General features: G+C 34.3%; 1 protein-coding gene across 38 annotated transcripts in view; it reads left to right on the forward strand.

Annotated features, from left to right (window-relative positions):
- The window catches only part of ZBTB20 (zinc finger and BTB domain containing 20), a 900,898-nt gene that overhangs the window by 201,643 nt on the left and 672,905 nt on the right, over positions 1–26,350 (forward strand). For 3 of the 38 annotated variants that reach the window (XM_071214791.1, XM_071214782.1, XM_071214779.1), the window contains one exon: positions 18,380–18,453. The exons of the other annotated variants lie outside the window; for them this stretch is intronic. The gene's annotated coding sequence lies outside the window, so the exon portion shown is untranslated. The remainder of the gene's footprint in view (positions 1–18,379; positions 18,454–26,350) is intronic. 38 annotated transcript variants of the gene reach the window in all.

Below are 26,350 nucleotides of genomic sequence, written 5' to 3' on the forward strand. Positions count from 1 at the left end.
AGACAGAAGATCAAAAAGGAAACAGAGAACTTGAAAAATATGATAAATGAGTTAACCTAACAGACATATACAGACTGTTGCATCCAAACTCAGAGGGTAATGCATTCTTCTCAAGTGTTCATGGATCTGTCTCCAGGATAGACTACATGTTAGCTCACAATGAAGCTCTCAATAAATATAAAAAAATTGTGTAAATATACAAAATACCTTCTCAGATCATGATCGCACAAAGCTGAAAATCAGTAATAGACAGGAAAGAGGTAAATTCGCAGAGTGTGGAGGCCAAACAAAACAGTCCTAAATAATCAGTGGGCCAAAGAAGAAATTACAAGTGAAATAAGTAAATATATTGAGACAAATGAAAATGAGAATGCAACTTATAAAAACTTATGGGAAACAGTGAAGATAGTCTTGATAGGGAAATTCATAGCCCTAAATGTCTATAAAAAGAAGAAAGAGCTAAAATCAAAGATCTAACTGAACAACTGAAGAAACTAGAAAAAGAACAGCAAACAATCCCAAAGCAAGAAGAAGGAAAGAAATAGGAAAGATTAGAGCAAAAATAAATGAAATTGAGAACAACAACAACAACAAAAAAAAATAAAAAAGCAATAGAGATTCTGGTTCATTGGACTTACCCAGGTCAGCTAACAGGGAGGTGAAGATGGTCAAACACCACACCAAGAAACTGAGAGTACCTACAACTCCAAGCAGGAGAATCTCATCTATCAACCGTGTGGGTCTAAACCACCTCTCAATGTAGAGGTGGAGTGGACATCACCATCCCAGGGTCCACAGGATGGAGAAATAAAATATAGATTAGAGTGGACTTACTTTTATTCTACTATAGAACTATTGTGATTAGTAATGGAAGAAACTGTAGCATTGATCTGGACAAAGTGGCCATGGTAGTTGCTGAGGGCAGGGAGAGGGAAGAAGAGATGTGATGTGGGGCATTTTGGGGACTTGGAGTTGTCCTAAATGATATTTCAGGAACAGATGCTGGACGTTATATATCCTACTGTAACCCACTGAATGGACTGGGGGAGAGAATAAACTATATAATGTAAACCATAATCCATGAGGTGCAGCAGTGCTCCAAAATGTATTCATCAAATGCAAAGGATGTGCCACAATGATGAAAGAGGTTGTTGATGTGGGAAAAGTAGGGTGGGGTGTTTGTGGGGTATGTGGGAACCTTTTATAATTTTTAATGTAACTTTTTTCGTGATCTATGTATCTTTTAAAAAAGTACAATAAAAGAAATAATAGAGAAAATTAACAAAATCAAAAGCTGATTCTTTAGGAAGATCAATAAAATTGACAACCCCCTAGTGAGACTAACAAAGAAAAAAAGAAAGAAAATGTGAATTAATACAATCAGAAATGAAAGGGGGAATTTATGCTTGACCCCACGGAAGTAAAAAGGATCATAAAGATCATTATGAGAAACTGTGTGCCAACAAACTAGACAACCTAGATGAAATGAACAAATTCCTAGAAATGCACAAGCAACCTACAAGGATGCTGCAAGAAATACAAGAATTTAACAAAGCAATCACATTTAAAGAGGTGGAATCTGTCATCAAAATCTCCCGACAAGGTGGCGGACTTGGCCCAGTGGTTAGGGCGTCCGTCTACCACATGGGAGGTCTGCAGTTCAAACCCTGGGCCTCCTTGACCCATGTGGAACTGGCCCATGTACAGTGCTGATGTGTGCAAGAAGTGTCGTGCCATGCAGGGGTGTCCCCCACATAGGGGAGTCCCCTGCGTAGGGGAGCCCCACATGCAAGGAGTGTGCCCCACAAGAAGTGCGCCCCATAAGGAGAGCTGTCCAGCATGAAAGAAAGTGCAGCCTGCCCAGGAATGGTGCTGCCCACATGGAGAGGTGACACAGCAAGATGATGCAACAAAAAGAAACACAGATTCCCATGCCACTGACAACAACAGAAGCGGACAAAGAAGATGCAGCAAATAGACACAGAGAACAGACAACTGGGGGGGGGGGGGCGGGGAGGGGAGAGAAAGAAAGAAAGAAAGAAATCTTAAAAAAAAATCTCCCGACAAAAAGAAGTCCAGGGCCAGATGCCCTCATAGGTGAAGTCTACCAAGCATTTTGAAAAGAATTAATACTGATCCTGTTTAAACTCTTCCAAAAAATTGAATAAGAGGGAAAATTACCCAACACATTTTATGAAGCCAACATCATCCTAATACCAAAGTCAGATAAAGGTTCTACAAGAAAATTAAAGACCAAGCTCTTTAATGAACATAGATTCCAAAATTCTCATCAAAATACTTGCAAATCAAATCCAACAGGATAAACAACCAAGTGGGATTTATTCCAGGTATGCAAGACTGGTTCAACATAAGAAAATCAATCAATGTAATACACCACATTAACAAATTGAAGCAAAACTAACACATGATCGTCTCAATCAATGCAGAAAAGGCATTCAACAGAAAATCCAGCAGCCTTTCTGGATAAAAACACATTGAAAGAAATAGATGGAAAATTCCTCAATAGGATAAAAGGCATATATGACAAACCCACAGCCAACATCATATTTAATGGGGGAAAGGTTAAAAGCTTTCCCTTTAAAATAGGGAAGAAACAACGGTGCCCACTGTCACCATTGTTATTCAACATGGTACTAGAAGATCTAATAGCTACAGCAATTAAACAAGAAAAAAAATTAAAAGTATCCAAATAGGGAAAGAGGAAGTAAGACTCTCTCTATTTGCAGATGACATGATCTTATTTTTAGAAAATTCTGAAACGTCTATGACAAAGCTACTTGACCTAATAAATGAGTTTAGCAAAGTGATAGGATAAAAGATCAATACACAAAAATTAGTAATGTATTTGTACAATAGTACTGAACAATCTGAGGAGGAAATCAAGGAAAAAATTCCACTTACAATAGCAATGAAAAGACTCAAATATTAGGAATCAATTTACCAAAGAAAAACAGGAATTATATGCAGAAAACTACACTACAAAACATTGCTGAAGGAAATCAGTGAAGACCTAAAAATTGGAAAGATATTCCATGTTCATGGATTGGAAGACTAAATATTGTGAATATGAAATCCTGCCCAAACTGATTTATAGATTCAATGCAATATCAATCAAAATCCAACAACCTACTTTACAAAAATAGAAAAGGCAATTACTAAATTCATTTGGGAGGGAAAGTGTACCCAAATAGCCAAAAGCATTTTAAAATAGAAGAGCAACATGGGAGAAATTTCACTGCCTGTCCTTGATATATATTACACAGCTACAATGGTCAAAACAGCATGGTACTGGCATAAAGATCAGTAGAATAGGGAAGCGGACTTGGCTCAACAGATAGAGCATCCACCTACCACATGGGAGGTCCACAGTTCAAACCCAGAACCTCCTTGATTTGTGTGGAGCTGGCCCACGCACAGTGCTGATGTGCACAAGTAGTGCTGTGCCATGCAGGGGTGTCCCCCATGTAGGGGAGCCCCATGTGCAAAGAGTGTGCCCCATAAGGAGAGCCACCCAGCACGAAAGAAAGTCCAGCCTGCCCAGGAGTGGTGCCACACACATGGAGAGCTGATGCAGCAAGATGACGCAACAAAAAGAGACACATATTCTGGGCCCCTGACAAGAATAGAAGCGGACACAGAAGAACACATAGGGAATGGACACAGAGAGCTGACAACTGGGTGGGGGGGGAGGGGGGCAGGGAGAGAAATAAATAAAAAAATAAATCTTAAAAAAAAATCAGTAGAATAGAATTGATAGTCCAGAAATTAACCCTTACCTCTACAGCCAACTGGTTTTTGACAAGCCTACCAAGTCCATGTTAACAACAAATGGTGCTGGGAGAGCTGGATATGTATAACTAAAAGAATGAAAGAGGACCCCTATCTCACTCCCTATACAAGAATCAACTCAAAATGGATCAAAGACCAAAATATAAAAGCCAGGACCATAAAACTACTGGAAGAAAATGTAAGGAATCATCTTAAAGACCTTCTGGTAGGCAGTGGTTTCTTGGACCTTACACCCAAAGCATATACAACAAAAGAAAAAATAGATAGGAGCCCCTCAAAAGTAAACTTTTTTGTACCTCACAGGACTTTGTCAAAAGGTGAAAAGGCAGCCAATTCAGTGGGAGAAAATATTTGGAAACCACATGTCCTATAAGGATTTACTATCTATGATACATAAAAAAATGTTACAACTCAATAATAAAAAGACAGATGACCTGACTTCTAAAATTGGCAAAAGAATTGGACAGACATTTGTCCAAAGAAGAAATAAAAATGGCAAAGAAAAAAAACAACTTATGAACAAATGTTCAACATCATTAATGATTAGGGAAATGCAAATCAAAACTGCAATGAGATATCTTTTGATATCTATCAGAATGGCCACTATTAAAAAGGCAGAGAAATACAAGTGTTGGAGAGGATGTGGAGAGTTTGGAACACTTAATCACAGTTGATGAGAATGTAAAATGGTACAGCCTCTGTAGAGGGCTGTTTGGCATTTCCTAAAGAAGTTGAATATAGATTTGCCACATGACCCTGCAATACCACCACTGGGTATATACCAGAAGAATTGAGAGCAGTGACACAAAGAGACATCTGCACACTTGTGTTCATAGCAGCTTTGTTCATGATTGCCAAAAGTTGGAAATAAATGAAGTGTCCATCAACCTATGAATGGATAAATAAAATATGGGGTATTCACACAATGGAATATTATGCAGCTGTAAGAAGAAATGAAGTTGTAAAGCATATGATAACATAAGTAAACCTGCAGGATATTATGTTGAGTGAAGCAAGCCAGACACAAAAAGACAAACACTGTGTAATTATACTACTAGGAACTAAATATATTGTGTAACCTATTGTATGATTCCATTTCTATAAAATGTAAATATAAATCAATTTATAAAGATGAAATTAGATTAATGGTTATGTAGGGCTGGGGAAGGCATGCTAAAGGATGTGGAGTTTTTCTTTTTGGTGTAACAAAATGGTTCTTAATTTTTTGTTGTTGATGAGTCCCAACATTTTGATTATACTAAAGCCATTGATTATACACTTTGGGTAGATTGTATGGTATGTGAATTTATCTCAGTAAAACTTCTTAACAAATAAATAAATAATTGTGCAGGAATAGCCAGAAATAGCAGCTATGTGCAGCAGGGGAAACATAGATTGAGAGGTAAAGAATTTTGTTTGTTTGTCTGATTTTTGTTTATTATCATTATGATTATAGTTGAAATAATGAAAATGCTTTAATAATGATTGAAGTGATGAATGCATAACTATGTGATTATACCATATACCATTGGTTGCACAATTTAGATGAATTGTATGCTTTATTAATATATATCAATAAAATTGATTTGTTTGAAAAAAGTACAAGGCATGGGAGTATATAACACAATGCACCATGTGTTAGAAGATGGACTGTGGTTAACAGGACAAATATGAGAATGTTCTCCTATGAAGTATAACAAATGTACAGTACTAATACATGGTGTTAATAATAGGGTGTATATGGAAAAAATATACCAGATGTATGCTGTGGACCATGGTTAGTGGAAATAGTCTGATCATGTTCTTTCATAATCTGTAACAAATACAGATTATGTGAAGTGTTGGTTGAGGAGAGATATATGGGAATTCTGAACATTATGCATCATTGTTTTTTAAGCTCATAACTTCGCTAATAAAAGAAAAGAAAAAACAAAAAACAAAAACAGCATATGAGAGTTACAAATGCTCCAGTCCTTGTTGACACTTAGTATTATTTGTATTTTTCATTTTACCCAATCTGCTGTGTGTCATGTGGTATCCCATAATGGTTTTAGTTTGTATTTCCCCAATGACTATTGAAGTTAAGCATATTTGCATATTTTTATTTTCCATTTGGATATGCTTTTTTCTGAAGAGTATGTTGAAGTTTATTGTACATTTTCTAGAGGGTTTGTTGTCTTTTTTTCTTATTAACTAGCAGTTTCTTTATATTCCCTGGATTTGTGTCCTTTATGAGATATACAGAGTACAAATATCTTCTTTAATTGAGGCTATTCTTTCTCTTATAATTTTCTTTTGATGAACTAAAGGCTTTCATTTCAATGAACTTTAGCTTATCAGTCTTTTCACTTATAGCTAATATTTTATGTTCTATTAAAAACTCTCTATGAATATGAAGATATTCTCCATTGTTACATTTTTGAAGTTTTGTTGTTTTAGCACTAATATTTAGGTCTGGATTTTAATTAGAAATTATTTTTTATGTAAGATGTGAGGTAGAGGTTCAGGTGGACAAGATTACTTTTATTTGTTTCAGTGAATCTAATTGACCAAGCACTATTTACTGAAAAATTATCCTTTTCCCGGATACTCAGTGCCTACATACATGTGAGTTTATTTATGTACTCTATTCTGTTCCTGCTATAGATTGAATTATATAGTCCAATTTAAACATTTTCTTAATCTTCATTCCTGTGGATGTAAACCCATAGTGCCATATTTGTGGTAGCAGCTCTGGCAAACTATGACAGTTTTTAGTACCAATAGTAGGATGCCACTACTTTAAATACCTAAAAATGTGGAAGCAGCTTTGGAATTGTGTAACGAATAGAGTCTGGAAGAATTTTGAGGTGCTTAATAGAAAAGGCCTAGATTTCTTTGAAAAGACTGTAAGTAAAGATAAGGATATTGAAGGCATTTCTGGTGAGGGTTCAGAAATAAGTGAAAGTTATAGAAAACGTTTCCATCATCTTAGAGAACACATAATTCATCAAAAGTAGAATGTTGGTAGACATATGAACATTGAAGGTGCTTCTGGTTAGGCCTTAGAAGGAAATGATAAATGTGCTTTGGAACTGGAAGAAAGCTGATCCTTGCTATAAAATAGCAGAGAGCAGGGAAAAATTGTGTTCTAATGTTGGATGGAAGGCAGAACTTTTAAACATTGAATTTAGATAGTTAGCTGAGAAGATTTCAAAGCTAAGTGTGAAAGGTGTGGCTTGGGCTTTTTTGGCTGCTTATAGTGAAATGAGAGGGGAAAGAGATAAACTAAGAACTGAACTCAATCACCAAGGAACTAGCAATTGATGATTTGGGGAATTCTTAAACTGCTTAGATAGCATGCTTTAACACTAGGGCAAGAAGTGGCTCTATCAAGGGCCCTCCCTGAGTTCTCAGGAGGTAAATTCCCAGAGAACAGTACTCCATGCGAAGGTGTGACTGCAAAAGTGTGATTGGACAACCCTTTGCTAAAGAGAATAGGCATATAATTTATGGATCCAGTCAGCCATCTCAGAGGAAGTCAAGACTGAAAAGGTATTTGTCTTGGGAGGATCTTCGGAAAATGCTTTTGTTTGATGGTGTGAACCTCTTAAACTGCATTTAAAACCAACAAGGTTTTTTTGAAAGTTTGATATGAATAGAAGAACTGCTATCCTGTACTAAAAGGGATTGAGACAGAAATGAAATGAAGGAACAATGATGTCAAGGACAGGACTGTGGAAGCAGATGACTGTACTGAAGAGAGCTTCTCAGGGTAAGAGAGAGGGTTTCCTGCCTGTGCCTTTGGATAGGACAGGATTTTTGTCCCAATGTTTGGACGGGGTAGGTCTTGCACCCAATGTCCAAGAAGAGTGTTGTCACTACTCTAGTGTTCAGAGAGGGTGGTGCTTATGCCCTGCCACTCACAAAGAGCCTGGTTACCATTCTGATGCTCAGTGAGTGCCTACACCCAGTGTTCAGGGAGAGCATGGGTGATGCCAAGTGCTTGGAAAGGGTGGGATGGCCACTCCAATAGCCCCATAGGACAAAGCAGCAATCCAGAGATGACTCTCAAACCTTGAAATCTAATGGATAAAGAGGTTTCCTGCTATGTTTGGGACCCGCATTCCCTTTTCTCCTTTCAATTTTTCCCTTCTGGAATGGGAATGTCTATCTTCTGCCTGTCTCACCATTGTATTTTTGAAGCAGATAACTTTTTTTTTAATTTTCACAGGTCCACAGGTGGAATGAATTTTTCCCCAGGACAGTATTAGGATAGAATTTATGCATTTTGCATGTGGAAATAACATGTCTTTTGGGGATCTGAAGGCAGAATGTGGTAGATTGAATTACATTCCCTGATTTAAACATGCCTTTAATCTTAATCTGTCTTCCCATGGGTGTGAATATATTGTGTGGTATTTGTGATAGCAGCTTTGGCAAATTGCAGAAGTTCCATTGGTCTATTCGTCTATCCTTGTACCAATAAAACTTTGCTAATTAGTATAGAAGTTTTGATATCAAGTAATGTAAATCTTTTAGATATGTTCTTTAATATTGTTTTTATTATACTTGGCCACTTGCATTTCCATAAAAATTTTAGAATCTGTTTATCAATTTCCATAAAACAGAATTTTCTGAAATTTTGATCAAAATTGTATTTTGAGAATATAGGTATCTAATTTATAAATTCATTACAGTTCCCATTTATTTTAGTTTTCTTCAATTTCTCTCAGTATGTTTTCTGTATGTTCATACTTAAACATATTTAAACATTATAAACAGTATATTACAGTCTGACAGGAATTGTCTTTCAAGAGTAATATTTAGCCTATTTACATTAACTACAATTACTTATATTTGTGAATTTAATTCTACCAACTTACTATATTTTTCTACTTTTCCTACCTGTTTCGTATTTCCTGTTTCATACACACCCCTTTTTGTTTTACATTTTATAGTAGTAAATTATATACAACTAAAAATTTCTCATTTTAGCCACTTTCAAGTGTACAGTTATATTAATTGCAATCATATTAATTACATTCACAATATTGGGCTGCCATTACCAATATCCCTTTCCCAAACTAGCTTATCAACTCAAACAGAAGCTCTGCACTCATGAAACAGTAATTTCTCATCTCCCCTATCCCCCAACTCTTGGTAATTTACAATCTACTCTTATGTCTCTATGAATTTCTTATCTTATGTATTTCATATAACTCAGATCATACAATATTTGTCCTTTTGTGTCTGACTTATTTCACTCAACATGATGTCGTCAAAGATCATCCATGTTGTGGCATGTATCAGAACTTCATTCCTTATTACATCTGAATAATAATCCATTGTATATATATATACCACATATTATTTGCCCATTAATCTGTTGATAGACAGTTGAATTGCATCTGCCATTTGGCTACTGTGAATAATATGCTATGGCCATTGTAGTACAAATATCTATTTGAGTCCCTGCTTTAAATACTTTAGGATATATATACCTAGAGGTGAGATTGCCATGAATTGTGGTAATTCCATATTCAGCTTTCTGAGGAACCATCAAACTGATTTCCACAATGGCTGTACCAGGTTGTAATCCCACCAATAATGTACAACAGTTTCAATTTCTATGTATCCTCCAATACTTGTTATTTTCAGGTTTAGTTTTGTTTTATTCTTTAATAATAGCATCCTAGGGGGATGTCGAATGGCATTTTCATTTCACAGCTAATAATACAAATGCCATACAATGGGTTGGCTTAAACAACAGGAATATATTCGCTCATAATTTTGAGGCTAGAAGAAGTCCAAAATGAAGGGTCAATAAGGCAATCATTTTTCCTGAAGACTGTCACCTTCTGGGCCTTGCTAATTGAGATCTTTGGTACTTGGCTTTTCTGACTCATGGCAAAGCAGGGCAGCATCTTGTGTCTTTCTTTCCAGGCCCCATTGACTTCCAGTTTCTGGCTTCTCCCCATGGCTTCTTTTGCAGTGCCCAATTTCCTTTGCTTATAAAGACTTCAGCATATTGAATTAATGTCCACTCTCATTCAGTCTGAGCACTTAACTAATGGCAACTTCTAAAGTCCTATTTACAAATGGGTTCACACCCACAAGACTAGGGGTTGGGATCTGAACATGCCTTTTGTGGGTAACATAATTCAATCCCCAACAAGTGGTATCTTACTATGGCTTTGATTTGCATTTCCCTGATAACTAATGATATTGAACATATTTTCATGTATTGACTGGCAATTTTTATATGTCTTTTATTTTAGTCTTCTTTAATTTCTCTCAATATGTTTTAAAGTTTATGAGAAGAGGACTTGTATACTTTGTTAAATATATTCCTACTATTTAATTTTTTTATATTCATATAAATGATATTTTTAAAATTTCATTTTGTAACAGTTGCTAATATATAAGAAAACAATTCATTTATATAGATATAGATAAGGATATGGATATGGATATAAATATAAATATAGATATAGATTGACCTTGTAACCAGAGATCTTACCAAATTAAGTTAAATTTTGGGGATTCTTTTGGATTTTCTATGAACATAGTCATAATTGTCTGTTAATAATTGCAGTTCAGTTTTTATCTTTCCACTCCATTAATTTTGTTCCTTTTTCTTGGTTTATTGTATAGGCTGGGCCCTCTAATATAATGTTGAACAGTGGTATAATGTAATTGTAGATTTTTATAAAATTGTAAATATCTTCTATTAGATTGAAAAATAAAAACAACTCCTCAACTCCTGAGTTTGATGAGGCTTTTGGATCAATTGAGATCATAGAATGTTTTTCCCTTTGTTAACATGAATTAATTGAATTAATTAATTTCGAATGTTAAGCTACTGTTGCACTCCTAGCATAAACCCAACTTGATCTTGATTTTATTATCCTCTTTAGAGGAAGCTGGGCTGTGTTTGCTAATATTTTCTTTAAGAATTTTGTCTGCATAAATGCATTATGTTTTCATTTCCTTTAGTTATTTTATTGAGCAGTATTGGTCTGTAATTTTACATTTTCTTAATTTCCTTGTCAGGTTTTGGGAGCCTAGCTGTATCAGCCTCATAAAAGGAATTAGGAAATATTCCCTCTTTAACTGTCCTTGAACAGCATTGTATATCACTGGTATTATTTTTTCTTTAGATATTTGAAAGAATTTTTTGTGAAGCTATTGGAACCTAACGTTTTCTTTAAAGAAAGGATTTAAATTAAATATTTAGTTTCTTTAAAATATACAGAACTGCTCAGGTTATCCTTTTGTTTTAGTGTCCATTTTGGTAATTTGTACTTTTTAAAAAATTTATTCATTTCATCTAAAATTTCAAATTTATTGATGTGAAATTTTTCATGATACCTTCTTATTTTGTAATGTCTGCAGTATCTGTAAGAATGCCCCATTTTCCTTCTGTTAAAGTTACTTATGCTTTTTACTCTTGGTTTTAAGTCTGAATTTCTAGAGGTTTCTTATTTTATTTGCCCTTCCAACAAAAGTAATTTTTACTTTCCTGATTGTATTGGTTACTTAATTTTAAAATATTCATGATATTTGTAGCAGTTTGATATGGTTATGAATTCCAAAAATAGATATTGGATTGTGCTTCTAATCTGATCTGTACCTGGGCATGATTGAGTTATGATTAGGGCCTTGAGTCCGCACACACCAAGGAATGGGGACTCACAGATAAAAGTCATGGCAAAGGACAGAGTTGAGGGCTTTTAATGTTGGAGTTTTGATTTTTGAGTTTCATGCTGAAGACTTAAACTAGAGGCCTGGGAAGTCAGCACGCAGAGGAAAGAGAAGCCAGCCCCAGGAAGGAAGGAACCTTGAAGCCAGAGAAAAGCAAGCCCCAGGAACGTAAGAACCCAGGAAGCCTGAACCTTTGCAGATGTCAGTAGCCATCTTACTCCAAATAGACTTTAGTGAGGGAAGTAACTTATGCTTTATATCCAGGTATCATTAAGCTTCTATCCCAAATAAATACCCTTTATAAAAACCAACCAATTTCTGGTATTTTGCATCAGCACCCCTTTGGCTGACTAATACAGTATTTTATGGTGGACATTTTCTTATTGATTTCTAGTTTAATTCAACTATGGTCAGAAACATACTTTGTATGATTTAAATATTTTGAAATTTATTGAAACTTGCTTTATGAGCCAATTTATGGGTCATTTGGTAAATGTTCCATGTGACCCTGAAAATAAAGTGTGTTTTGTAGTTGATGGATGCAAGATTGTATACATATCAATTGTATCAAATTTACTAAATCTTAGTGCTCAAATCTTTTGTTTATATACTGATTTTCTTTTTGCATGTTCCATCATTTACTGTGAGATACATTAAAATTTCTTTTTATGATTGTGGATTTGTTCATTTCTCCTTTTAGTTTGTCATTTTTTTCCTTTTTGAGGATATATTATTAGTTTTGTACAAATTTAAAATTATGTCTTCCTGGTAGATTAACTCTATATTAAATGTTCTTCTTGTACTGTTTCTTCCTTTAAATTCTCAGACTGATGTGTAAATTCTCAGGTTGATATTTCTTTGGATGAAGGTCATTTTATCTACTTTTTTTTTGTTTCTCATACTTTTGGTTGTCATCTAGGACATAACTGCCAAATCCAAGATTATAAAGTTTTTTCCCCTTGTATATTTCTGAGAGTTTTATGGTTTTAGCCCTTATATTTGGGTCCTTGATCCATTCTGAGGTTACTTTTGGATATGGTATGAGATAGGCATCTAACTTCATTTTATGTATGTGGACAGTCAGTTTTTCCAGCAGCATTTGTTGAAGAGACTATTATTTCCTAATTTAATATACTTAGCATTCTTGTCAAAAATAAATTTGCAATAAATGTTTCTGGATTCTCAGTTCTATTTTATTGGTCTATATTTTATTTTCCTAACTGCTAAAACAAATACTACACAGTAGGTTGGATTAACAACTGCCATTTGTTTGCTCTTGTCTTTGAGGCTAGAAGTCCAAAATCCTGGCATCAGAAAGGCAATATTTTCCCCCTGAAAATTATAGCTTTCTTGGGCTGGCAGCCAGTGATCCTGGGTTCTTGACCTTTCTGTCACATGGAAATGCACATGGCCGCATCTTTTCTTCCACATAGCTTTCTCACCCTATGTCAAAATTTCATTCTACTTATGAAAGACTCTAGTAATTTGGATTTTAGCCTAACCTGAGTATTTTGGCCAAATCTTAACTGAAAATATCATCTTCAAATGTTCTATGAATTCACACGCACTGGAATGGATTAAGATAAAGAACATGTTTTTCTGGGGTACATAATTCAAACTGCCTATTTGTCTATATTTATTCTAGTAACACAGTGTTTTGATTACTGTGACTTTGTGGTAAGGTTTGAAATTAGGATTGATTTAAATATTGAGACCTTTTGTAATTCTGTATGAATTTGAAGTTCTATTTTCCCATTTTTGCAAAAAGTGCTGCTGTGATTTTGATAAGGATTGCACTGAATCTGTAGGTCACGTTGGGTAATGCTGACATCTTAAAAATATTAACTCTTCCTATCCATGAACACAGGATGTCTTGCCATTTATTTATGTCTTTAATTTCTTTCAACAATGTTTTATAATGTTCAGTGTATAAGATGTTCATGTCCTTGGTTAAATTTATTCTTTTAAATGCTTTTGTGAATGGAATTGTTTTATAAATATCTATTTCAGATTCTTCTTTGCCACTATATAGAAATCCACCTGATTTATTTGTGTTAATCTTGTAGACTAGGACTTTGCTGATCTTGTTTATAAGTTCTATTTGTTATCTTGTGGATTTGGGGGATTTTCTCTATAAAGGATGATTTCATCTGCAAACTGAGATAGTTTTATTTCTTCGTTTCCCATTTAGATGCCTTTTATTGCTTTTTATTATCTGGCTAGAGCTTCTAGTGTAATATTGAATAGCTGTGTTAAAAGCGCTTGTTCTTGAACTTAGGGGAAAGGTTTTTAATCTTTCACCATTGAGTATAATGTTAAATATGGTTTTTTCATGTATGTCCTTTATAATTTTGAGGAAGTTATTTTCTGTTCCTATTTTTCTGGGTATTTTTATCATGAAATTATGTTGGGTTTTGTCACATGCCTTTTCTATATCAATTAAGATGATCATGTGATTTTTCCTTCTTTGTATTTATATGGCATATTACATTAGTTGATTTTCTTATGTTGAACTATCCTCGCATTACAAGGATAAATCCCACTTGTTCATCGTGTTTAATACTTCTAATATTGGATCACATTTTTAGTACTTTGAGGGGATTTTGAATCTATATTCCTAAAGAAAACTGACCTGTAGTTTTCTTTTCTTGTGAAGTCTTTATCTGGCCTTGGTATTAGGTTGATGCTGGCCTCATAGAATGAGTTAGGAAGACTTTCCTTCTCTTCATTTTGTTTGAAAGAGTTTGAAAAGGATTGGTATTAATTCTTTGTTTGGTAGAATTCAACAGTGAAGCCATCTGGTCCTGGGCTTTTCTTTCTTGGGAGGTTTTTAATTATTAATTCTTTCTCCTTACTTATTATAGTTCTGTTGAGATATTCTATTTCTTCTTGAGTCAGTTTAGGTAATTTGTATGTTTTCTACTAGATTGTCTGACTTCTTGGTGGGCAGATGTTGATAGTATTTTCTTATAATTCTTTTAGTTTCTGCAAGATCATTAGTAATGTCCCCAGTTTTATTCTGATGTTAATTATTTGCAACCTCTCTCTCCCTTTTTTTTTCCTCTGTCACTCTTGCTAAAGGTTTATCACTTATTGATCCTTTCGAAGAACCAACTTTTGGGTTCATTTATCCTCTCCATTTTTTTTGCTCTTTTGCATTGCATTTATCTCCACTAGAAACTTTATTCTTTCTTTCTTCTACTAACTTTAGGTTTAGTTTTCTTTTCTTTTTCTAGTTGCTCAAGAAGTGAAGTTATGTTTTTGATTTGAGAATGTTCTTCTTTTTTAATGATCACATTTATTGCTATAGAATTCCCTTTGATTATTGCATTTGCTGTGTCCCATAAATTTTGGTGTGTTACATTTTCATTTTCATTCACCTCTATGAAATTTCTGATTTCCCTTGTGAGTTCTTTTTTTTTAAGATTGATTTTATGTATTTATCCGCCGCCCCCCGCCCCCCGGCCAATGTTTTCTGTTGCTGTCTGTTCTCGGTATCCATTTGCTGTGTGCTCCCTGTGTCTGCTCGTCTTCTCTTGATGAGGCTTGGAGAACAGAACCTGGGACCTCCCATGTGGAAGAGAGGTGCTAAATCACCTGAGCCACCTCAGCTCCTTGGTTTTTGTGTCTCTCATTATCTATCATCTTTGTGTCACTTTTGTTACATCATCTTGTGGCATTAGCTCTCTGTGCCTACCCACCGTGCCAGCTCGCCTTCTCTGGGAGGCACTGGGAATTGAACCCAGGACTTCCTATGTGGTAGGCCAAAGCCCAGTTGCTTGAGTCACATTTGCTTCTTTGAACTGTTGGATGTTCAAGATTGTGTTGTTTAACTTTCACATGTTCATGAAATTTTCAGTTTTCCTTCTGTTACTGATTTCTTTTTCTTTTTAAAGGAGGTGCTGGGGATTGAACCCAGGACCTCATACATGGGAAACAGGTGCTCAGCCATAGAGCTGTATCTGCTCCCTGATGAGAGTTTTTTGGTTTTGTTTTGTTTTTTTCTTTTTGTTTTTAGGAGTTACTGGGGATTGAACCCAGGACCTTGTATATTGGAAGCAAGTGCTCAACCATTTGAGCTACATCTGCTCCCCTCTGTTACTGATTTTTAGCTCAATTCCATTGTGGTTGGAAAAGATACTTTGTATGATTTCAGACTTTAAAATGTATTGAAACATATTTTATGGTCTAACACATGGTCTGTCCTGGAGAATGATCCAAGAATAATTGAGAAGAATTTGTGTTCTGCTATTATTAGGTGGAACATTCTATATAATTATTCTATATATGTCTGCTAGGTCTAGTTCATTTATAATATTGTTCAAGTACTCTGTTTCCTTATTAATCTACTTTCTATATGTTCTATCCATTTTTGAAAATGGTGTATTAACGTCTCCAACTATTATTGTAGAACTGTCTGTTCCTTCTATTTATCAATGTTTACTTCATGTATTTGAGGTTCCATTATTAGGTGAGTTGTATGTTTATAATTGTTCTATATCCTTGTTGGTTTCACTATTTTATATTAATATATTATGTCCTCCTTTTTCTCTTGCAATAGATTTTTACTTATACTTTATTTTGTCTAATATTAGTATAGCCACCCCAGCTCTCTTTTGGTTACTATTTGCATGCAATACTTTTTCCATCCTTTTATTTTCATCCTATTTTGTTTTTGGATCTAAGGTAAGTGTTTTGTAAACAACATTTAGTTGTATAATGCTTTTTAAAAAATCCATTCTGCCCATCTTTACCATTTGATTGGAAGGTTCAGTCCATTTATATTCATAGAAATTACTGAAAGACAAGATTTGCTTCATCCATTTTGTCATTTGTATCTTTTATGTCTCATACCTTTTTTGGTGCCTCATTTCCTCCATTGATGCATCTTTTGTGTATAGTGGATCTTTTGTAGTGAAACTGTTTGATACAGTTCTCACTTCCTTTTCTGTATACTTTTTAGATTTTTATTTGTGGTTTATATTAGCTTAAATAGCATACATCATACTTTCTGCTCCTATATCTCTTCTGTGCCTTTTCTGTGTGTTTTCTTGTCACAAATTACCTTTTAATATATGTATCCAATAACATGGAAATATGATTTTTATGTATTGTAGTTTTAGATCATGTAAGAAATAAAAAGTAGTTCTAGATCAAGAATATAATAAATACTGGCATTTTTATTTACTCATGTAGTTATCTTTACTGGATATCTGTATTTCTTCATATATTTTTTAGCTACTGTGGATTGTTCTTTCCTTCCAATTTGAAGCATTCCATTTAGCATTTCTTGTCATGTATATCTAGTGGTGAAAAACTCCCTCAGTTTTTTGTTTGTGGAATTGTCTTAATCTCTCCCTCATTTTGAAGGATGATTTTGCAAGATATAGAATTCTTGACTGGCAATTTTTATATTTTAGTACTCCAAATATGTCATCTCACTGCCTTCTTACCTCCATGGTTTCTGATGGGAAATTAGCACTTAATCATATTAAGGATCTGTTGTACATGATAAGTCTCTTCTCTCTTCTTTTTAAGTTTATCTCTTTGTCTTTGGCCTTTGACAGTTTAATTATCATGTATCTCAGTGTGTATCTTTTTTTAGTTAATCCACTTTAGGGTTCGTTAGGCTTCTTGAATATGTATATTCATGTCTTTCATCAAATTTGGGAAGCTTTTGGCCATCATTTCTTCACATATTCTTTCTGTCCTTTTCTCTTTCTCTTCTCCTTCTGGAACTCCCATAAAGTGTATGTTGGTACTCTTCATGTTGTCTCACATGTCCCTTAGGGTGATCTCTTTGCTTCATTCTTTTTTCTTTCTGTTCTTGGGACCACATAATATTAAATATCCTATCTTCAAGGATTCTTTCTTCTTCCTGTTCAAATCTTCTGTTTTACCCTTCTAGCCTATTTTTTTAATACCCTTATTTTGCTTTTCATGTCCAGAATTTCTGTTTGATTCCTTTTTACATTTTTAAATTATTCCTTTGTGTATATATTGTGTTCCTTATATCTTTTAATTCTGTGTCCAAATTTTCCTTTAGTTCATTAAATTTATTTAGGATAATTGAATTAATGTCTTTGATTAGTTGTTCCAATTTTTTTGGGCTTCCTTTCTTTTTTTATTTTTCTCCTTTGAATGGGCCATCTCTTCCTGTTTCTTTGTATGCCTTGTAATCCTTTGCTGAAGTCTGGGTATTTGAATATTTGTATATTCAGGTCTTCATGAGCATGTGTCTTACCCTGGTAATGCATGGTAGTGTGACTGTTTTTCCCTCCCAAAATAGGATTTGTTCTTGCCAGCTTCTCTTCCTAAGCCCCAGACTGGCTCTTTTTCTGAATCACAATCTATTGCCCCAGAGACTCAGCTTATCAACTTGGCTCTGCTCCACTCTTTCACTCTACCTTCTGCACTACTTTTTTGCCCCAGGTAAATTCTGGGTTAGGGATAGCCCAGACACATGCCTTGAGTTAGTCTTCCAAGAAGCATTTGGAACCAATGGACAAAGATACCTAAACTAATAATCAGGCCCCAGGGATCCACACTTGAATGCACATGGACTACCAAACTGCTAAGACACTGATCACACAAACAGCTGAATCTCAAGAAAGGGGCCTGGACAAGTCCCAGAGCTTTCCTACAGATTTTAGGTTTCCTTTTTCTTGGTTCAGCATTTACTGAGTTTTCTATTCCTATTTTCCAGAGTTCTGAGAGAACCAATTCTGACAGAGTCTACCCATTTTTCACTCTTTAAGTGAGGCCATTGCCAGGGATTTTTACTCCATCATCTTCCTAATGTTATACCCTATTTTTCCTGTCTTTACTTTTTTCATTTCTCCCTCTTTTAGCTTGCTAATTATGTATTTTTATATTCTTTTAGTAGTTATCCTAAGAGAATCTACAATGAATGACAAATCTTAACAACTTAACAGCAAGGAAAAGAACTTTAGCACTGTAAGTTCATTAACCCTTTTCTCACCTTTCGTGGTACTGTTATCTCATATTATAATCCTTCAGGTGCTTTAGTTCCTATATATAATTATTGTTATTGTGTTTAACTATTAACAGTAAAATGTTAATAGTTATTAAAATATTTATCCACATATTAACCTTTTGTGGTATACTTTTCTTCTGGCAGTTCCATATTACTGTCTGAGTTAATTTTTCTTACATCTGAATGATGCTTTTTAGTATTTCTTATAGTGTTTATAGTGTGAGACAACTGATGACAAATTTCCCCCCAATTCTTTTTTTGTCAAAATATTTTTATTTTACCTTCATATTAAATGATATTTTCACTGGTTATAAAATTCGATGTTAACAGTTCCTTTGTAAAAGCACCTTAAAGATATCATTGCTTTGTTCCCTTGTTTCCGTTGTTTCTCATGAAAAGTCAGATAACTATCAGTCTTTACTACTCCCTAGAAGGTAAAGCATTTTTAAAATTTTTAACTTTTTGGCTGATTTTACAAAAACATATGCCCTTTTGTGTTATTTTCTTTGTGTTTATCCTGCTTGGGGTTTTTCAAAATCTTGAATCAGTGTCTTGATTTTTGTTGACAAATTTGGAAAATTCATGGCTATGGTTGCTTTGAATTCATATGGGACTTGAATTATTTATGTTAGACTATTTTTTTTTTGCTATGTCCTATATATTCCTAATATATTTTTTATTTTATTTTCCATATTTATTTCTCTATTTAGTCTGACTTGAAATATTGAATGAATCCCCTCTTCTGCTGTGTCTAATCTGCTTTTAAATCCATCTACTGAGTTCATGATTTCAGTTATTTTTGGTCTAGAGTGTCATTTGATGTCTTTTATAAATTCTAGTTCTATGGCAATTCTCAGACTTTCCATCTGTTTTTATACTATAATCACTATATTCACTATATTTTATACTATAATCACAATATTTAAAGTCTTTTTCTAATAAGTCTCTTATCTGGATCAACCTTGTCTTTTTGGTTTTTGTCCATTCTTTTTTCCCTCTTGGTTTTTGGTTATTTGATCCTACCTCCTGGCAAACATAATGCTTTTTGTATGTGAAAAATTGTTAATGATTTGTATGATATATTCTTCCAGGGAGAACTTAATTGTCTTACTGCAGATAATTAGAATAAAAGTAATTTACCTTAATGTAATAAACAACAGATAATTTGAAGTTAGGTTTCTATCTTTTTGGTTGCTGGTCTATTTCTCTTTCTCTTATTTCTACAAATTGCCCTTCAGAAGGTCAAATAAAATCTTGGAGTGTTTTTCAAGGCCACTTGTTTTAAATCTTAAAGCAGATGTCATCAAGTGTTTTCAGCTTAAACAATGGGAACTTATTAGCTTACAAGCATACACTTTTGAGGCTGTGAAAATGCCCAAGTCAAGGCACCGGTAAGGCAATGCTTTCTTCTCAAGGACAGGGTGCCAGTGATCCTCATCTCCTCTGTCACACCACAAAGCACGTGGTGGCATCTTTTGGTTTCTCCCTTCTCATCTGGGTTTCCTTGCTTTCACCTTCTTGCTTCCTTGGCTTTCTTTTTCTCTCTTTCTGTATTCATTCTGTTTATAAAGGGCTCTAGTAATAGGATTAAGACCACTCTTGAATTAGGTGGGCCAGTCCTTAAATGAAGTAGCCTCATCAAATGATCCTACTTACAATAGGTCCACATGTACAGGAATGGATTAACTTTAGGAACACGCTTTTTGCACATACAGTTTCAAACCTTTCCTACAGCCAATTTTCCTCATTGGTTCCTAAAACTTCAGTTTTTGTCTACTCAGCACTATAAGACTGCTGAACATTCTGCTTACTTTTGTAGTACCCAGATGTATGTTTTCTGCTTGTTTGTTTTTTGGACTTCTTAGTCCATGAAAGGGAATCTGCAAATGCATCCAGGCTTGAAAGTGAAAAAGAATATAGGCCTTACTTCATTGCATTTCCTGTCTCTTCAGGATCTTAACTTTTCTTGTCTGTCTTGGTAGCCCTCAACTTCAATTTTTGTCTTCCTTGTCCCCACAAGACTGCTTAATACTCTGATTTAGAGTTTTGTCCTTGGTCTTTCAATCCTATGCCACCTGAGATAGTCGGCAAATGCCTTGCAGGCAAATATAGTAGACAACATAGGGCTTATTTCAATGTTTCGCCCTTCTTTTCAGTATCTTGGATTGAAATCACTTTGGCTGGTCTCTGGTGATGCCAAACAATTTTTTTTTTAATTTTATTTTTATTTAGCTTTTAAAGCTTTTCTAAGCAGAAGGGGTGTTTTGATACAAAGTTACTCTATCATAGAAGAAGGAAAGATCCTCTTATAGTGCTAATTTGATTAATGGAAATGGGGGAGATAGTTAATTATACTTCTTTACCCAGTAATTTCCGAATACATACAGTTCCTTCTAAAAGTGTTTTGTACTCTCCTCTATATGAATTCCTTACATATTTTTGGTTCTAAATATTATTCCGCTCAGTATTTAGAAGTACAAAAAGAGTTTGGTATAGAAACTTGTTTAGCTTGTATAAATTGATCAATCTTTGTTTGAATGATTAGATTCTTCTCCTTAGAGAAAGCTAAACCGTTCAGAAATCAGGAAATCACCAAAAATAACATTGCTATTTTCTAAAAAGAAAGTTGGTTATCCCAGGTGCAAAAGGAATCTTCTAATTTAGTTAATTGCTTGCATTTTGAGAATCCAAATAATAGTGATAGTTTTAGTAGGCTATAATATCCTTCTCCAGTGTGTATACTAAACTATGATTAATGTTTTATTGTGTCAAAAACTGGTGCCAGGTTCCATTAACAATGGGTAAAGGAGTTTATAAAGGAAGTCAATGTTACTTAAACATTCTGATTCATAGGTATCTTATGGTGATAATAGTGAAGAATGAGGCATAGAAAGTAGTTTTATAAATGGAATTTTAATAGTTTCCAAAGTAAGTTTGATTTAATGATTTTTCCCCCAATTTTTTCTCAACTTCTTGAAAATGTGGTGAACATGTAATCTTCCTATAATGTAAAACTGGCATCTGCAACATTACGTTTTATGTAATGTAAAACCAACATTTGCAGATAAATATTAGTATTTGTTATAGGAGGTCTAGTACTGGAAATGTGGGTTAAATGAAACAGTTTTAGTGGGAGCTGAACAGCATTGCCCTGGATAGACATTATGGGACATGGAGATTTATTCATTTTTATTCACTATCCATTATATTTTTTAGTGATGATAGTCTCAGAAGTTAAGTACTTTCTGAAATAAAGAGCCAAATCTAAGGAAAAGTACTGTTATGGGTTATTGTGTCTCCTAAAAGACATGTTCAAATTCTAAGTGATGGTCCTATGAATGTGACCTTATTTAGACATAGGATCTTTGAAGATGCTATTAGTTAAGATGAGGCCAAACTGCATTATGGTCTTAATCCAATACCGCTACGTGTCCTTATAAGAAAGGGAAAATTGGATATTGACAGACAGAACAAGACAGAATGTCATATGAAGACTGAGGCAGAGGTTGAAGCCCAAGGATTGATGACAAACTACTAGAAGCTGGGAAGAGACACAGAAGGCTTCTAAACTCCAGAACTGTGAGAAAATAAATTTCTGCTGTTTTAAGCCATCCAATTTGTTTCGCTTTGTTAAAGCTGTACTAGCAAACTAAGACATGTACCAATTTTTTATTCCAGGGACTATAGTGTCCTTAGATATCTTTTTACTTACCTTCCCTTTTATCCTTCCAATCAGTGACATGTCCTTCTTTCCAACTTTTAAATTATTGCATGTCTGCTTACCAGTTGCCTGTATCTTAAACTGCTGTGATTGATAGAAACTTATTGTTCTAAATGTTTTGTACAGAATTTATAAAAACACTGAAAATTATGAATTCTTTTGATTTGAAAGTATTTTTTTTTAAACCCTGAAATATGAGTCAGGTAACCAAAATTCTACTTCTAGGACATGCTATTGTTATGTAAGTTTCTATTCTTCTTTGGACTCTAATTTCCTCTATCATAAAATGAAACCTTGTAAAGCACTTACCTTCATTTCTCAAAGACTCATTATGAGAACCAAGTGCAATTATGTATGTGAAAGCCTTTTCCCAAAGTAAAAACTAATATGCAAATCCGGCAGATTAGTTCTGTTATCCTCATCATTGCTGGTGTTGATGATAGCTGCTTACTATAGCACTGATACAACTTTTTTCTAGTTTGCCTGATGATAAATATGAAGTATGCCCTCTTGTCTATAATTTATTAGTATCCTTTGTAGTTTTTTCTTTCGGTGGTGTTATTTTACTTTTTTTTTAAAATGGTTAGCAAATTTTCTCTGTGAATTTAGGAACTCAATCCAGCCACAAGCTTGGATTAATTCCTTCATAAGAATGAATTATAAATTCAGTGAATTTAACAAACTGGGACAGATTCTATTATTTTAAGAATAGGTTCCCTTAGGCCCTTGAATGCATTTTACTCAATGTTGAGTGGAAAAGCAATAGGTTTGTTTGGAACAACCTTACTGAATTACAAAGGGGGAATGGTTTATCCTTGAACTATTAGGAAATTCAGGTGATGGATATTATACCCAAGATCAATTTTGTAGCATAAACATAGAAAATATTAACTCCTTTAAAATGATGTGCATTGTTTTAATTTATGTAACCATTAAATTAATTACTTAAAGACCACAGATCATTTATTGTTGGGTTATAAAAGATAAAGAAGTATGCATAAGCTGAATAAGAAGATAAGTATTCATTAAATCAGAGATGTCATTCAAATAGGTGTGGAAAATACATTTGTTCACTTTTGAGTATGACTGTAATCCATGAAACCAGTTCTTGTGTGTAAATAGAGTTCTACCCTAGAAGAGTTTGGGAGACTAGAACACAACTCAAGATACTTTCACATGGGCCAGAGAAAGTCAGAAGTGAATGGATAATATCCTCTTTTCTTCCTGTATATGAATTAATCAAATTGCAGTCAGGCTCTTGCTCATGTGCATACTAAAATAGTCTGAAAAGGCAATAAAACACATTGCATTCTGAAATACAAATAAGAGTTGAGTTTGCAGACTATAGCATTTTATTTGGGACACCAATGTTTTGCTGCAGCAAAGGAAGTCAGAAAGAAAGTAGCTTCAGGGTTCTAGTGATGGCAAATGACTTTATAGTCATATAAAAAGAAGTTAGCTTGACTCCTATTGATTGGATAAGGGTTCGTTCATCTTATGGGGGCGGGTTTAAGGTGGGTGGGCTTTATTTTGTATTTGGTCAAAGATAGTGAACTATGGGCTTGTTTAGCTATCCGGTTCACCTGCCTTAGTGGGGATTTCAAATTTCAAAAGAAACTAAAGATGGCGTGGCTTTATTTGTTTGGTTGGTTTATTTATTTTTTGTGATTTTTTATTTTTTTTTTGCTTGTTTTTTTTGGCTCTGAAGGGGTCCTCAGGGCTCACTTTATACAATTTTTATCAATTTCCCCCCTTTCTGTCTTTCTCTCAGTTGTAAGGCTTGACAAAAGATGTTTAGTCCCTCATTCACCACTGAAAGTTGCTCATGTTTCATTGCCACTTTCATAGATTACCTGAAGTTTGAGATTTTTGTTGTCTCATTCAAATTGGTTTTGTATCCTCAGTTATATTATTTGTCGAGTTGGTCTCATTCAAATTGGTTTTGTATCCTCAGTTGTATTATTTGTCGAGTTGGTCCCTGTGTAGTAGCAATGAAGAGTAGAAAGATCCAACAATGACTAAGGAATATCAGGACTATGATTAAGAGTATCACAAGTGCCTCTATTAAACATCTCTGAGCCAAGGTTCCCAAGACTCTAGAATCCAAACAAGAAGAGACTCAGATCAGTCAGATTCAGAAGGTGTATATGCTGATTTGGCTGCTTCTCTAGCACTTCTGTTGGCACTACGTCCTGATAAACATCCTCTTGACTGTCATTTACAAATACACAACACTGGGTGCACACACCTCCTAATGCCAGTCAATTTTGTAGTCATTTTGTCAAGTCCCAATCCCATGTCAGCTAGTGAGCTGATGGCTTGTGCTAGGTGGGAAATAGATTGCTCTAACTCTAAAGTTAGCTTTTCCAATACCATCTATAATCTTAAAGTGAATTTTTCAATACAGGAGATATCTGCCCCAAAGACAAGGGAACAATACTTAGAACAGGACATGAGTTTAACCTGGGCTATGGGTTTTTCCATGACCCATTTAGAGCTGTCTCTGATTTGGCAGTAGCATCTTCATAAGTTTTTTATAGTATGGGAAAAGGTCATAAACCCTCATGTTTCTAATTTTCCCTTTTGGAAGCTTATCATAAATAGCTATTTGGGGAACCACATAAGCTATGTAATGCGATAGTTACATTTTTATGGGTAGTTACAAATTTACAGGTAGTCCTTTGTATGTCTGTGTCCACATTTAAAATAATGTCTTTAAAGAGCTTAATAAGGGTGTCTGTTGCCTTTAAGGATTGTATTAGCTTGTAGACTTAATTGGGTGTAAACTCCAAAAGGGGGATCATACCATCATCATGTTCATTGTCTTAGTCCCATTTAACTAACAATTTCCTTTGTCTGACCTCTCAGCGTACCAGAAATTTGTACTTTGAGTAGAATAAGGAATTACTGGAGAAAAATGGAATTCTCTGAAGGGGTCTGACCATACAAATTGCTCCTGGCTCATGCAAGTAAAAGGAGTTTGCCACATAGAAACTGAACATTTGCTGTTTTAAAAGGTGGTCATTTTTATCTGTCTGGTTTCTACTAAAAATAACACATTCCTTGGGTCAAACAGGCCACTTTCTAATCCCAATCATGGAAGCTTTTAGGGCAAAACCCAGAATCAATTCCAGAAGGACATTTATCTGATTGGATGTCTGATGTTTCCTGTTAGGACCAAGTCGACAAGTGTAAGCTGGTTGAGGAATTTGATCCTGTCCGACCATTACAGATTTAGCTTTACTAGCGTTATGTTAATTGACAGATAGAACCTAATTTATATATTCATCTTGCTTCTTGTTTAAAGTAACCCCCACACCATTTTTTTGTTTTGCTGAAGAGGAAATTCCAACCTGTAGCTGACTGTGAGCTCTTCAGGAAAGTATCAGAGTAAAACAATGTAACTGACAAGGATATTTGTTGTTGTTCTTGTTGTTGTTGTTATTGGTGTGTCATGTAGGTTTTAAAAAAAATAATATTTTAAATTATGATCAGTAACACTATACTATTAATATTATCTAATTGTCATACAGGTTTGTATAAGGACATATCATGAATAGTGAAAACACGGTCAAATGTCTAAGAATTTTGTATAACCTTTAAATATGTACATGAATAAAATTTTACCCATACAACTTAACTAATAGAAGGTTAGAAAATTCCTTTTGATTTTACAACACTTCCCATGCAACTCATAACATATCAAATGAACCTAACTATTTCTAGCACCTCTCTTTTTATAAGGTGAAAGAACAAATCCTTTGTGATTTCCAGTGGTCCTCTGGAAAATCACAAAGACAGTCTGAAATTAAAAAAAAAAAAAAAAAAAAAAAAATTCCTTTAGGGTTTGATTTTGAGAAGGCAAAATGTCAAAAGTTATGAGGTTTGAGTACTTGGCTAAATAGTATCATAAGTAACTGATAAACAATAGTTGGTTACCTACTTAACCAAAGTAACAATAAAAGATTCTAAAAGTAAGTTTAGCAGGTATCATGATTGAACAAAAAGGAAACAAAAGCTTAGTTCTTTTAAAAGTGAGGAGACTTGTTCTCATAAACAATAAAGGATGATAAGGCCAATATAAATATGATATAAAACAGAATCTTTGTCTTGTAGGCAGGTTACTCAAATGGTTG

The sequence above is a fragment of the Dasypus novemcinctus genome, chromosome 4, assembly GCF_030445035.2.
Source record: "Dasypus novemcinctus isolate mDasNov1 chromosome 4, mDasNov1.1.hap2, whole genome shotgun sequence".
In the NCBI taxonomy this organism is placed as follows: domain Eukaryota; kingdom Metazoa; phylum Chordata; class Mammalia; order Cingulata; family Dasypodidae; genus Dasypus; species Dasypus novemcinctus.